Genomic DNA, 16,649 nt, shown 5'->3' on the forward strand with positions numbered 1-16,649 from the left:
GGTGAGAGCACGTGGTGCGGAGACCGATTCTAGCCACGCCACTTGGTAGGAGCGACCTGTGAGGTAGGACGCAATCCAAGAGTGAGCCGCGCCGGAGATGCCCAACTCGGAGAGGGTGGAGAGGAGGATCTGATGGTTCACAGTATCAAAGGCAGCAGATAGGTCTAGAAGGACAAGAGCAGAGGAGAGAGAGTTAGCTTTAGCAGTGCGGAGAGCCACCGTGACACAGAGAAGAGCAGTCTCAGTTGAATGACCAGTCTTGAAACCTGACTGGTTTGGATCAAGAAGGTAATTCTGAGAGAGATAGCAAGAGAGTTGGCTAAAGACGGCACACTCAAGAGTTTTGGAGAGAAAAGAAAGAAGGGATACTGGTCTGTAGTTGTTGACATCGGAGGGATCGAGTGTAGGTTTTTTGAGAAGGGGTGCAACTCTCGCTCTCTTGAAGACGGAAGGGACATAGCCAGCGGTCAAGGATGAGTTGATGAGCGAGGTGAGGTAAGGGAGAAGGTCTCCGGAAATGGTCTGGAGAAGAGAGGAGGAGATAGGGTCAAGCGGGCAGGTTGTTGGGCGGCCGGCCGTCACAAGTCGCAAGATTTCATCTGGAGAGAGAGGGGAGAAAGAAGTCAAAGCATAGGGTAGGGCAGTGTGAGCAGGATCATCAGTGTCATTTGACTTAACAAACGAGGATCGGATGTCGTCAACCTTCTTTTCAAAATGGTTGACGAAGTCATCCACAGAGAGGGAGGAGGGGGGAGGAGGATTCAGCAGGGAGGAGAAGGTGGCAAAGAGCTTCCTAGGGTTAGAGGCAGATGCTTGGAATTTAGAGTGGTAGAAAGTGGCTTTAGCAGCAGAAACAGAGGAAGAAAATGTAGAGAGGAGGGAGTGAAAAGATGCCAGGTCCGCAGGGAGTCTAGTTTTCCTCCATTTCCGCTCGGCTGCCCGGAGCCCTGTTCTGTGAGCTCGCAATGAGTCATCAAGCCATGGAGCAGGAGCGGAGGACCGAGCCGGCCGGGAGGATAGGGGACATAGAGAGTCAAAGGATGCAGAAAGGGAGGAGAGGAGGGTTGAGGAGGCAGAATCAGGAGATTGGAGCGAGAAGGATTGATCAGAGGGAAGAGATGATAGGATGGAAGAGGAGAGAGTAGCGGGAGAGAGAGAGCGAAGGTTGCGACGGCGCATTACCATCTGAGTAGGGGCAGAGTGAGTAGTGTTGGAGGACAGTGAGAGAGAAAAGGATACAAAGTAGTGGTCGGAGACTTGGAGGGGAGTTGCAGTGAGATTAGTAGAGGAACAGCATCTAGTAAAGATGAGGTCAAGGGTATTGCCTGCCTTGTGAGTAGGGGGGGACGGTGAGAGGGTGAGGTCAAAAGAGGAGAGGAGTGGAAAGAAGGAGGTAGAGAGAAATGAGTTAAAGGTATACGTAGGGAGGATAAAGTCACCCAGAATTGTGAGGGATGAGCCATCCTCAGGAAAGGAACTTATCAAGGCGTCAAGCTCATTGATGAAGTCTCCAAGGGAACCTGGAGGGCGATAAATGATAAGGATGTTAAGCTTGAATGGGCTAGTGACTGTGACAGCATGGAATTCAAATGAGGAGATAGACAGATGGGTCAGGGGAAAAAGAGAGAATGTCCACTTGGGAGAGATGAGGATTCCTGTGCCACCACCCCGCTGACCAGATGCTCTCGGGGTATGCGAGAACACATGGTCAGACGAGGAGAGAGCAGTAGGAGTAGCAGTGTTTTCAGTGGTAATCCATGTTTCCGTCAGCGCCAAGAAGTCGAGGGACTGGCGGGTAGCATAGGCTGAGATGACCTCTGCCTTGTTAGCCACAGAACGGCAGTTCCAGAGGCTGCCGGAGACCTGGAACTCCACGTGGGTCGTGCGCGTAGGGACCACCAGGTTAGAGTGGCAGCAGCCACGCGGTGTGAGGCGTTTGTATAGCCTGTGCGGAGAGGAGAGAACAGGGATAGACAGACGCATAGTTGACAGGCTACAGAAAATGGCTACAATAATGCAAAGGAGATCGGAATGAAATGAACTAAACATCTGGGAAAGCGAGAGAGTGGGGCCTCCCTCACTTACATTTCACTGAAACACCCAAATAAAACTCTCCCAACTTCCACCTCAGAAACTATAATTGTTGTAAACTACAGCGGTTCAATGTTTTCTAGGAATAGACTAACTTAGTTTATTCAGCTAGCTAACTTGGTACAGTATTCTTCCGTGAAAACCGTCCAGGGCACCGAATCCTATGACGCCATAGCCAACTAGCATGCCAGCCAGTTTAGCATCAATACTCGGCCACAACAAACCACCAGTGTGTCAACACGCCAAGCAGATCATTTGTGTCCATGTCTAACGTTGTGGGTTAGTCCCGACAGCTTGAGGCAGTCCGTCGTCAACTTATTCAGCCAGTTAGTTAGCTAGAATAGTTAGCATACTAGCTAGCCATTGCTTTCTGCCAATGAAAAAAACCCTCCTCCCACGGCACGAACACACAGAGAGAGCCAAGCTAACGTTAACTAGTCACCCATGTCCCGAATTCCCTTGAACGACTTTGGTTACCAGTATGTAAAAACAAAACACAAATGTAGGTTATAACTTACCCCTAGCAGCTACTGTTAGCTAGCCAAGTGCAAAGCTAGCCACTGAATCGACTCAGCCAGTTCGCGTCTGTTCGCTAGGTCGTTCCAGCTATTGTTTAGTAGCTATCCAGGTAGCAACAAGCTAGCTACATTTCGAGACAAGCGTTGCTCCCTATTTTATTGGGTTGCACAAAAACAGTCAGCGGGAAGCCAGATATTAAATACAATTCAATCAACTTACTGTGCCGGTGGGCAGGACAGTTGGTCATTATGATGGGGAATTTGAAACAAAATATCTAAAGGAACGTATTATTAAAGACTGCTGTCGACCCATTTCCTCTCTGCTTACCTCATGTCAAAATAAAAGTCCTGCACGTGCGCCATATGTGCACAAAAAAGGAATAACTTGTCGGCGACTTAAAGCAGCTACAAGCGAGTTAGCTAGCTAGAACATGAGCATGAATGCCGCATCATATTTTATTAGTAATGAACACATGGATACTACATATTACCACATTCATATTCTAGATGTCATTGTTGTGGTTGCTGACTGTCTGATCTTTGAACTGTTTTCAGATTGTAATTCCAGAGCTTTATCATGACCATGTTGGTGAGGCTAGCATGCCTGCGCAGTCTCCCTGTGTCCGGGCTGCGTCCTAAGTTGACCCATAGGTTGATTCTGATTCTGGAGGATCAGTATTGTGGAGGGGTGGCAGAAGGTGCAGGCGCTCAGGGAGACCGGGAATCTCTTTGTCCTACCTCCTGCCCCTCGCCTGGGGTGGCTGGCTGGCTGGATGGATGAACACAGATCTGATGTGACGTCTGCTTGTTAGGGCTGCTGCTCTGAGGGCCGGGTGAACTCAACTGGGGCCTTGGGGAGGATGGAGGAGGGTCCTATTGTCAACATGACTGTACTGGCCGCACCCCACCACTCATGGAATGGAAGAGAGAGCCCAGTCCTGTGAAGCTGCTCTGGGGGCCGAATGGGGATGGTTTCAGCTGGTCCCTGGGGAGGACCCCATTGTCAACATGGCTCTACCACACCCATGGTGCACCTGGAGTAGGTTAGCTAGAGAGCACCAGTCCTGCCAGATTTGGCTTTGATGTACCTTTACATGGAGGCACTGCCCTAATAGACAATCAGATTGATATACCTGTACATGGAGGCATTGCCCTGATAGACAATCAGTCACCTTTTTCTGGATTCACCTTTCCCTGACAGTTTGTGTACAGAAAGGTTTTAGTAATGAGATTTTTTGTGTGTTTTGCAATGTGTGTGTTGTGTAAGCATGTGATGTATCAGTTTAAATGAGACCCTGAGACTCAATAAATTCAATTCAATTCTACACTCAGGCATAAAGTCATGGCCAAAAATATTGGCACCCTTGCACTTTTTTCAAATAATGCACAATTTCTTCCAGAAAACTGTTGAAATAAAAACATATTTTGGTATCTACATATGTATGTCTTTGGTTTGCAGTAAAAAAATGAAGAAAACATCTGAATAATTTACTAAATGTTATCTTATTCCATAAAGAAATCATAAAATGTCCTGGACAATATTATTGGCACCATCTAGAAGTGGTTAGAAATAATTAGATTTCAAGCAGGTGATTCTCATTTACTTTGGAATTGAACTCACATGCTGCAGGTGTCTGCAATATAAAAATCCCTCATTCAACAAGTTTGAATAGAGAAAAAGTCTCATTCTGCTGTTTTGTGTCACTGTGTGTCCCACAATGAGCATGGAGAAAAGACAGACAACCAGAGAGTTATCTGAGGAGGTCAGACACACGATTGTAGTCAAGCATGACGATCTCAAGTCTACAAGTCTTGATGTTCCTGTTTCCACCGTACTTAATATTATCAAGAAGTTTAAGACCCATGCCACTGTAGCCAACCTCCCTGGAAGAGAGAACTTGACAGAAGATTGCAGCGGATTGTTGGAATGGTGGAGAAAGCACCTCGATCAACTGCCACACAGATTCAAGCTGACCTTCAGGCACAAGGTATGACAGTTTCGACTTGCAACTCAATGAAAGGGGGTTAAATGGGAAGAGAACCAGGAGGAACCCACTGCTGAGATAGAGACATAAGAGAGCCTGATTTCAATTTGCCAAAACACACCTGAACATGCCAAAATAATTCTGGGAGAATGTCCTGTGGACAGATGAGACCACATTTTTGGTAAAGCACACCATCTCTACTTTTACAGAAAACAAAATGAAGCCTTCAGAGAAAATAACACCTTCCCTACAATCACATGGAGGAGAGGTTCATTGATGTTTTGAGGTTGCTTTGCTGCCTCTGGCACTCGGTGCCTTGAACGTGTGCATGGCATCATGAAATCAGGAGAATAACTAGGCATTTTGGAGCGCAATGATGGACCCAGTGTCAGAAAGCTGGGTCTCCGTCGAAGGTCATGGATCTTCCAGCAGGGCAATGACCCCAAACACACTTCAAAAAGCATCCAGGAATGGTTCAAGACAAAACGCTGGACTGTTCTGGAGTGGCCAGCAATGTAACTTGTGGAAAGATCTGAAAACAGCAGTTGGGAGAACTGAGTACTGCTGGGCGTTCCTCCACTGCTAGGGGAATAGAAAAATACATGGGCCAAAGGGCACCCTATTCCCTACATAGTACACTACTTTTGGGGCCTGGTCAAATGTAGTGTACTATACAGGGAACAGGATGCCATTTGGGACACTTCCATTATCCTGATGGTCTGAGTTAAAACACATTTAGTATTGATAATGGTTATTGATCATGGCGGTCAACACAAAACAGAGTGCCTTAATTGATCCTTGTTCTGTCTGACTGTATATAAACCATTAGTGGTTATTGTATGTGTATTTAGGCCATTTTGGTTTACTGTTTGTGTGTTTGGGCATGCAGATCACAGGAGGCTAGTGAGGGGAGGACGGCTAATAATAATGGCTGGAATGGAGTGAATGGAATGGTATCAAACACCTGGATACCAATGTGTTTGATGTGCTTGATACCATTCCATTTATTCTGTTCCAGCCAATACTTTGAGCCTGTCCTCCCCAATTAAGGTGCCACCAGCCACCTGTGATGCAGATAAATGCAATTATATGAATTATAAATTCTCACCATATTTGTGTCTGTGTATTTCTACAGATGTTCTCCAAGTCACTGAATTCAGATTCCATCATAATAATATAATAATAATAATATGCCATTTAGCAGACGCTTTTATCCAAAGCGACTTCCAGTCATGTGCACATACATCATCATCATCATCATCATCATCAAGTTGAATTCGAAATCAACCTCCAGCCTCTACACACCATAAACCTTCCACCCAGGCCTTAGCCTCTCTCTCTGACTGTTGTCTTCTGCCACCTACTGGGCTCTGGAGGAAAGACATGGAGAGGGGCGTGTTTGGGAACCATGGAAACATCAGTCTATAGGGTGGAGTTGTTTGATTTTTTTCCTCTCTGATGACATCTGTTTGATTCAATGCAGAACCTGTAACCAACATTTGAAATCTATGGCATTGGTTATTATTTAATTCTGCTTGGACTATAATCTCTTCTTGTGGGACAAACTGATCTCAGGAAATCAGATTTGATGAACATTTGGTTATTATTGCAACATTGGCATATGTATAGTGTTAGTCATCTAACTTTAGTTATCATCCAAGTACATGGGACAATATTAATTCCCATTGACTTTATCCTCACTCCCTGAACTGTTATTCTCTCTTTACACCACTAGGGGGTGATCACAGCCTTCCAGTGAGTTTCCCTATGTAGCCCCTGGCGGGACACAACAGCCTTCCAATGAGTTTCCCTATGTAGCCCCTGGCGGGACACAACAGCCTTCCAATGAGTTTCCCTATGTAGCCCCTGGCGGGACACAACAGCCTTCCAGTGAGTTTCCCTATGTAGCCCCTGGCGGGACACAACAGCCTTTCAATGAGTTTCCCTATGTAGCCCCTGGCGGGACACAACAGCCTTTCCGCCAAATTCCATGATCAGACTTGGGCTGAGTCCCTATGGGCCCTGGTCAAAAGTAGTGCACTATATAGGGAATAGGGTGTCATTTAGGATGTAGCCTTCCAATGCTTCCAGGATGATGGCATGCAGAAATCTGGAAAGCATTAAGCAACCTGCTGGTAAAAAGAACTGGAGAAGGAAGGAGAGAGGGAGAGAGGGAGTTGGAGGTGGGGGATGGGAAGGGAGAGAGAACCAGGAACAGAATGATTGATTGTTTACAACTGCTTTTAGCCTGGCTGTTGTTCCCTCTCCTTCCCTCCTACACACATGCATGCACACACACACACACACACACACACACACACACACCCGCATGTTACACTCCCTAGCGTGTAATTCTCTACCTCCATACTAGACCTAACTGAACCACTCGCCAAAACCATCCCCACCCAAAGCAGATCGGATTTTGTCTTGGCTGCCTGCAGAGTTTGTGGGTCCTGTTTTATGGCTCAAAAACATACAGGCGTTTCTGCTGCAATCCAGATTTTACTGAGGGAGGGAGGGAGGGAGGGAGGGAGGGGTGTGTGTTTGAGGTTGGGGTGAGAGAAGGAAGCTCTGGATACCATCCAGACAGCTTTTCCCAGGGTCTGCTACACGTACAGTGTCTTTGACCAAATATACACACATGGTCCCTTGTGGCTCAGTTGGTAGAGCATGGCACTTGCAACGCCAGGGTTGTGGGTTCGATTCCCATGGGGGACCAATACGAACAAAAATGAAAATGGAGCACTTGTACAGTACTGTATGTTGGTGATAGGCCTCGTACTGTACGTTGGTGAGAGGGATAGTACTGTATGTTGGTAATAGGCCTCGTACTGTATGTTGGTGAGAGGGATAGTACTGTATGTTGGTAATAGGCCTCGTACTGTATGTTGGTGAGAGGGATAGTACTGTATGTTGGTAATAGGCCTCGTACTGTATGTTGGTGAGAGGGATAGTACTGTACTTACATGTGCAATCAGGCAAAGATTAGTGTGCAATCAATCAAATATTTATTTTCCAAAGGGAATATTTGTTTTTTTAGCAAGGGTGACATGTGGCGCAGTGGTCTAAGGCACTGCATCGCAGTGCTAGCTGTGCCACTAGAGATCCTGGTTCGAATCCAGGCTCTGCTGTAGCCGGCCGCAACCGGGAGACCAATGGGGCGGCGCACAATTGGCCCAGCGTCGTCCAGGGTAGGGGAGGGAATGGCAGGCAGGGAGGTAGCTCAGTTGATAGAGCATGGCATTTGCAACGCCAGGGTTGTGGGTTCGATTCCCACGGGGAGCCAGTATGAAAAATAATAATGTGTGCACGAACTGTAAGTCGCTCTGGATAAGAGTGTCTGCTAAATGATGTAAATGTAATGATAAAAATCCACATACAGTCCATGTATCTGGCCATACTAAAACACATCATGTGTCTGGTCATACTAAAACACATTATGTGTCTGGTCATACTAAAACACATCATGTGTCTGGTCATACTAAAACACATTATGTGTCTGGTCATACTAAAACACATCATGTGTCTGGTCATACTAAAACACATCATGTGTCTGGTCATACTAAAACATCTCATGTATATGGTCATACTAAAACACATCATGTGTCTGGTCATACAGTGAGGGAAAATAGTATTTGATCCCCTGCTGATTATGTACGTTTGCCCACTGACAAAGACATGATCAGTCTATCATTTTAATGGTAGGTTTATTTGAACAGTGAGAAGCAGAATAACAACAAAAAAATCCAGAAAAACGCATGTCAAAAATGTTATAAATTGATTTGCATTTTAATGAGGGAAATAAGTATTTGACCCCTCTGCAAAACATGACTTAGTACTTGGTGGCAAAATCCTTGTTGGCAATCACAGAGGTCAGACGTTTCTTGTAGTTGGCCACCAGGTTTGCACAGATCTCAGGAAGGATTTTGTCCCACTCCTCTTTGCAGATCTTGTCCAAGTCATTAAGGTTTCGAGGCTGACGTTTGGCAACTCGAACCTTCAGCTCCCTCCTCAAATATTCTATGGGATTAAGGTCTGGAGACTGGCTAGGCCACTCCAGGACCTTAATGTGCTTCTTCTTGAGCCACTCCTTTGTTGCCTTGGCCGTGTGTTTTGGGTCATTGTCATGCTGGAATACCCATCCACGACCCATTTTCAATGCCCTGGCTGAGGGAAGGAGGTTCTCACCCAAGATTTGACGGTACATGGCCCCGTCCATCGTCCCTTTGATGTAGTGAAGTTGTCCTGTCCCCTTAGCAGAAAAACACCCCCAAAGCATAATGTTTCCACCTTCATGTTTGACGGTGGGGATGGTGTTCTTGGGGTCATAGGCAGCATTCCTCCTCCTCCAAACACGGCGAGTTGATGCCAAAGAGCTCGATTTTGGTCTCATCTGACCACAACACTTTTACCCAGTTCTCCTCTCAATCATTCAGATGTTCATTGGCAAACTTCAGACGGCCCTGTATATGTGCTTTCTTGAGCAGGGGGACCTTGCGGGCGCTGCAGGATTTCAGTCCTTCACGGCATAGTGTGTTACCAATTGTTTTCTTGGTAACTATGGTCCTAGCTGCCTTGAGATCATTGACAAGATCCTCCCGTGTAGTTCTGGGCTGATTCCTCACCGTTCTCATGATCATTGCAACTCCACTTGGTGAGATCTTGCATGGAGCCCCAGGCCGAGGGAGATTGACAGTTATTTTGTGTTTCTTCCATTTGCGAATAATCATACCAACTGTTGTCACCTTCTCACCAAGCTGCTTGGCGATGGTCTTGTAGCCCATTCCAACCTTGTGTAGGTCTACAATCTTGTCCCTGACATCCTTGGAGAGCTATTTGGTCTTGGCCATGGTGGAGAGTTTGGAATCTGATTGATTGCTTCTGTGGACAGGTGTCTTTTATACAGGTAACAAACTGAGATTAGGAGCACTCCCTTTAAGTGTGCTCCTAATCTCAGCTCGTTACCTGTATAAAAGACACCTGGGAGCCAGAAATCTTTCTGATTGAGGGGGGGTCAAATACTTATTTCCCTCATTAAAATGCAAATCAATTTATAACATTTTTGACATGCGTTTTTCTGGATTTTGTTGTTGTTATTCTGTCTCCTACTGTTCAAATAAACCTACCATTAAAATTATAGACTGATCATTTCTTTGTCAGTGGGCAAACGTACAAAATCAGCAGGGGATCAAATACTTTTTTCCCTCACTGTACTAAAACACATCATGTGTCTGGTCATACTAAAACACATCATGTATCTGGTCATACTAAAACACATCATGTGTCTGGTCATACTAAAACACATCATGTGTCTGGTCATACTAAAACACATCATGTGTCTGGTCATACTAAAACACATCATGTATCTGGTCATACTAAAACACATCATGTGTCTGGTCATACTGAAACACATGTGTCTGGTCATACTAAAACGTGTCTGGTCATACTATATCAAAACATGTGTCTGGTCATACTAAATCACATCATGTGTCTGGTCATACTAAAACACGTGCCTGGTCATACTAAATCACATCATGTGTCATGATGCCAAAACAACAAACTATCATTGAGAGAAGGAAACAGATATATAGCAGGCCTATGCAATAGAATACATAAAATATGTTTGTTGATCTTAAAGTGGTTTCCACTAACATGGAGTCTAATCTTTCTATTGGCTGTGGGATTTCAAGTGAATGTGGAGTTTGGTTACTCTGCTCTAGAGATGTGTTAACACATTCTATTGACTATTTGAATTGATCACAAATCAATGCTATTATCACTTTCTCTCTATATTCAGTGTCATTTCTGTACTAGACCTGAATAACACACACACAAGTGCACACACAAGTTACACTCCCTAGAGTACAAATCTGAAGGGATAAGACTGAGGAAGACTGTGTTTTGGCTTTTAGTGTCAATGTGAACATTCTGTTGACCAATTTCTCTGGGCCCATTCATCCATCCATTCATTCATAACCAGTCTTTCCTCCGTTATCCAGAGTGAAATCAATGGGAAAATGTTATGTCAAGAACAGATGAACTAGGTTGTCTATAACAGATGAACTAGGTTGTCTATAGCAGTTGAACTAGGTTGTTGTCCCCCCCCCCCCCCCCCCCCAGAGGCCAACCCCTCAAGCATGTCACACCCCAGGCATCTCAGGCATGCAGCAGGGCCTAGATCTCTACTCTGCTCTCACAGCTATATAAACACACCCTGCCCTGCTCACCATATGTGTAACTCACTCTCACTGGGTTTGGATGTGTGGGGGGTCAGAGAAAGAGAGAGAGAGAGAGAGAAAAGTAATGCTGTCTTTAATAGGGTCATTAGAAGTGCATGAACACTCTTCGTGGAGACCCAGATGAAGTGGTCCACAGAGGATTGGATGAATAGTGAGATGGGGCTGTGTCCTCTCCTCCCATCCCAGGGGCCAATAACAGTGTGACCTCACCCTCCTCCTCTCCTCCACCCTTTTCGGTCACACTCCTCCTCTCCTCTGCTAAAGCCTTAGACATCTTTCTCAGTTTTTCTTTTGAGAATGACAGATACGCTAGTTGATTTAGCTGCATCTGTTTTGACTTTTTACAATCAAAGTAAAGAAACACAGGTGAAGGGACACACACACACACACACACACAGACACACACACACACACACACACACACACACACACAGAGGCCTTTTTATGTCTATCCCTCACTGGTTTTTTTTTTAATCAACATTGTATAAATCTCCTCATAGGTGTTCAGACTAAACTGTGTTTCACAATATTACATCAACATTAGATGAATACTAGATATGATGGCTGAATGTGAGCTCAAAGGAAAGTTTGAATGTTGTGGATGAGAAAAACTTTCTGTACTTCTGCAGTCTGTTCCTCTGCAAATGCTAGACTCTCTACTGGAGAAGAGCATTCATTGAGGTGCACTGTGCATACACACACCCACATACACAATCGTACATCCACACACACACACACACACACACACACACACACACACACAGCCACGGGACCTGTTAAGTGTACTGAGCAAATCTGAGCCGGCAGCCCAAAGACAACTGGTCACAGAAGGGCAAGGCCGTGTGTGTGTGTGTGGAATCAGTTCCTGGCCTATACAGAGCTAGAACCCTGCAGTACTTTCCCCCTCCTCCTCTTCAACTCTGTGATGATGAGGAAAGGAGGGTAGCTTTCCAGTTTGCTGCAGCTAGCGACTGGAACGAGCTGCAAAAAACACTCAAACTGGACAGTTTTATCTCCATCTCTTCATTCAAAGACTTAATCATGGACACTATTACTGACAGTTGTGGCTGCTTCGCGTGATGTGTTGTTGTCTCTACCTTCTTGCCCTTTGTGCTATTGTCTGTGCCCAATAATGTTTGTACCATGTCTTGTGCTGCTACCATGTTGTGCTGCTGACATGTTGTGTTGCTACCATGTTGTTTTCATGTTGTGTTGCTACCATGTTGTTTTCATGTTGGGTTGCTACCTTGCTGTGTTGTCGTGTGTTGCTGCCATGCTATGTTGTTGTCTTAGGTCTCTCTTTATGTAGTGTTGTGGTGTCTCTCTTGTTGTGATGTGTGTTTGGTTCTATATTTATATATATATACATTTTTTAAATCCCAGCCCCCGTCCCCGCAAGAGGCCTTTAGCCTTTTGGTAGGCTGTCACTGTAAATAAGAATTTGTTTTTAACTGACTTGCCTAGTTAAATAAAGGTTAAATAAATCAAAAAATATATATAAAAAGCTTCAGTAGTGGGTAACTGTGCTGTGCAGTGAGCACCACGGCAGTACGTGTAGTTTAAATCCCTCAGTACGTGTAGTTTAAATCCCTCAGTACATGTAGTTTAAATCCCTCGGTACGTGTAGTTTAAATCCCTCAGTACGTGTAGTTTAAATCCCTCGGTACGTGTAGTTTAAATCCCTCAGTACGTGTAGTTTAAATCCCTCAGTACGTGTAGTTTAAATCCCTCAGTACGTGTAGTTTAAATCCCTCGGTACGTGTAGTTTAAATCCCTCGGTACGTGTAGTTAAAATCCCTCAGTACGTGTAGTTTAAATCCCTCAGTACGTGTAGTTTAAATCCCTCGGTACGTGTAGTTTAAATCCCTCGGTACGTGTAGTTTAAATCCCTCGGTACGTGTAGTTTAAATCCCTCAGTACGTGTAGTTTAAATCCCTCGGTACGCGTAGTTTAAATCCCTCAGTACGTGTAGTTTAAATTCCTCAGTACGCATAGTTTAAATCCCTCAGTATGTGTATTTGAAATCCCTCAGTACGTGTAGTTTAAATCCCTCGGTACGTGTAGTTTAAATCCCTCAGTATGTGTAGTTTAAATCCCTCAGTATGTGTAGTTGAAATCCCTCCTGCGTGTAGTTGAAATCCCTCCTGCGTGTAGAGCACTGACAGTTTGTATGAGTGTGAGTGTGTTGCCTTCAATCCCACTGCCACCTTGATTTATAAGGCTACTGAGATCTGCTGAGGAGGACAAGGCAATGTTTCCACCATGCAATCAGTGATCTCTGAGGCTACATCCCAAATGGCACCCTATATTCCCTGCAGTGCACTACTTTTGATTAGGACCCATAGGGCTCTTAGAGGCCTTTAAAAGTATTTTGAACAGGATGTGATGTCAAAAGTAATGGAAAGGTCTGCAATGTTATCTGGGCTTGCTGTACACATACACACACATACTTACACACACATACACACACACATACATACATACACACACATACACTTAGCTCTGCCAATGCTGCTGATATTAACTGGGTCCATGCAGGCAGGATGACATCATCGTGGTTTATCCTATGAAAACACAGGACAGACCGTTCCCAAAACAGCCAATAAAGGGATGTACAGAACCCCCATGGACCCTGGTCAAAAGTAGTGCACTAAATAAGGAATAGGGTGTCATTTGGGACGCGACCCAAGTCCCCTTCTATAGGGCCAAGGCTGACGTCAGAGAGGTGTGGGCTGTGGAAGACTGTGGCTTTAAAAAACGTATATTCACCAAGCCGGAAGTCTTTAAGAGTGTATTTGAGAAATATGCATGTGCAGTTATCAGCTAATCATTTTGCCTGTGCAGTTATCAGCTAATCCTTTTGCCTGTGCAGTTATCAGCTAATTATTTTGCCTGTGCAGTTATCAGCTAATCCTTTTGCCTGTGCAGTTATCAGCTAATGCTTTTGCCTGTGCAGTTATCAGCTAATCCTTTTGCCTGTGCAGTTATCAGCTAATCCTATTGCCTGTGCAGTTATCAGCTAATCCTTTTGCCTGTGCAGTTATCAGCTAATCCTTTTGCCTGTGCAGTTATCAGCTAATCCTTTTGCCTGTGCAGTTATCAGCTAATCCTTTTGCCTGTGCAGTTATCAGCTAATGCTTTTGCCTGTGCAGTTATCAGCTAATCCTTTTGCCTGTGCAGTTATCAGCTAATCCTATTGCCTGTGCAGTTATCAGCTAATCCTTTTGCCTGTGCAGTTATCAGCTAATCCTTTTGCCTGTGCAGTTATCAGCTAATCCTATTGCCTGTGCAGTTATCAGCTAATGCTTTTGCCTGTGCAGTTATCAGCTAATGCTATTGCCTGTGCAGTTATCAGCTAATCCTATTGCCTGTGCAGTTATCAGCTAATCCTTTTGCCTGTGCAGTTATCAGCTAATCCTTTTGCCTGTGCAGTTATCAGCTAATCCTTTTGCCTGTGCAGTTATCAGCTAATCCTTTTGCCTGTGCAGTTATCAGCTAATCCTTTTGCCTGTGCAGTTATCAGCTAATGCTTTTGCCTGTGCAGTTATCAGCTAATCCTTTTGCCTGTGCAGTTATCAGCTAATCCTATTGCCTGTGCAGTTATCAGCTAATCCTTTTGCCTGTGCAGTTATCAGCTAATCCTTTTGCCTGTGCAGTTATCAGCTAATCCTATTGCCTGTGCAGTTATCAGCTAATGCTTTTGCCTGTGCAGTTATCAGCTAATTCTATTGCCTGTGCAGTTATCAGCTAATCCTTTTGCCTGTGCAGTTATCAGCTAATCCTTTTGCCTGTGCAGTTATCAGCTAATCCTATTGCCTGTGCAGTTATCAGCTAATCCTATTGCCTGTGCAGTTATCAGCTAATCCTATTGCCTGTGCAGTTATCAGCTAATCCTTTTGCCTGTGCAGTTATCAGCTAATCCTTTTGCCTGTGCAGTTATCAGCTAATCCTTTTGCCTGTGCAGTTATCAGCTAATCCTTTTGCCTGTGCAGTTATCAGCTAATCCTTTTGCCTGTGCAGTTATCAGCTAATCCTATTGCCTGTGCAGTTATCAGCTAATCCTATTGCCTGTGCAGTTATCAGCTAATCCTTTTGCCTGTGCAGTTATCAGCTAATCCTTTTGCCTGTGCAGTTATCAGCTAATGCTTTTGCCTGTGCAGTTATCAGCTAATGCTATTGCCTGTGCAGTTATCAGCTAATGCTTTTGCCTGTGCAGTTTTCCTTTTTGCTACGTATGTACTGATTATAAAAACATGTTACCTTATTTAAATAGAACTAAAGGTCTATCTTTCAATAAGCCGATTTAACAAGAGGAAGGTCATTGCCATAGAACAGAAGCACTGTGATGTCTCTAATTCAGCACATATTTACATTTTACATTTTAGTCCAGAGCGACTTACAGTTAGTGAGTGCATACATTTTCATACTGGCCCCCCGTGGGAATCGAACCCACAACCCTGGCGTTGCAAGCGCCATGCTCTACCAACTGAGAAAGACATGAATGTTCAGCCCATTGCCGGTCGGTGGTATAACTCATCATGGCAGTAATAGTAAGGAACTGGAAGATTTATATAGAGGGGCTTTGGATGGGGTCAAGGGTTAATGCTGGCCTAAAGGAAATGACCCTTCGTGATCCCCCACTTCCTGGTCAGCTTTGACTCTCAGTGCCCCCCCCCCCCAACTGCCCCTACCCGTCCCTCCGTCGCCCCTCAAAGGACAGCATGGTCCGTGTCTGCAGGACAAGGAACGCATTCTATATGACATATGGTCTCTGCAGAGATGTGACCAACAGGCAGGCCAGCCCCTCGCTACAGCCCCTCAAAACAGCCTGATGCTACAGCCCCTCACTACAGCCCCTCTATACAGCCCCTCGCTACAGCCCCTTTATACAGCCCCTCGCTACAGCCCCTCTATACAGCCCCTCGCTACAGCCCCTCTATACAGCCCCTCGCTACAGCCCCTCTATACAGCCCCTCGCTACAGCCCCTCTATACAGACCCTCGCTACAGCCCCTCTATACAGCCCCTCGCTACAGCCCCTCTATACAGACCCTCGCTACAGCCCCTCTATACAGCCCCTCGCTACAGCCCCTCTATACAGACCCTCGATACAGCCCCTCTATACAGACCCTCGCTACAGCCCCTCTATACAGACCCTCGATACAGCCCCTCTAAACAGCCCCTCAATACTATCCCTCACTAGATAGGATAGTAGTGATACTACCCCTCGCTACAGCCCCTCGCTACAGCCCCTCACTACAGCCCCTCGCTACAGCCCCTCACTACAGCCCCACTATACAGCCACTCGCTACAGCCCCTCACTACAGCCCCTCGCTACAGCCCCTCGCTACAGCCCCTCTATACAGCCCCTCGCTACAGCCCCTCTATACAGACCCTCGCTACAGCCCCTCACTACAGCCCCTCGCTACAGCCCCTCGCTACAGCCCCACACTACAGCCCCACTATACAGCCCCTCGCTACAGCCCCTCTATACAGCCCCTCGCTACAGCCCCTCACTACAGCCCCTCACTACTATCCCTCACTACAGACCCTCACTACAGCCCCTCACTACTATCCCTCACTACAGCCCCTCACTACAGCCCCTCACTACAGCCCCTCGCTACAGCCCCACTATACAGCCCCTCACTACAGCCCCTCGCTACAGCCCCTCTATAAAGCCCCTCACTACAGCCCCACTATACAGCCCCTCGCTACAGCCCCTCTATACAGCCCCTTGCTACAGCCCCTCTATACAGCCCCTCGCTACAGCCCCTCTATACAGCCCCTCGCTACAGCCCCTCTATACAGCCCCTCGCT

This window comes from Coregonus lavaretus (assembly GCF_964263955.1).
Source record: "Coregonus lavaretus genome assembly, chromosome: 28".
Classification (NCBI taxonomy): Eukaryota; Metazoa; Chordata; class Actinopteri; order Salmoniformes; family Salmonidae; genus Coregonus; species Coregonus lavaretus.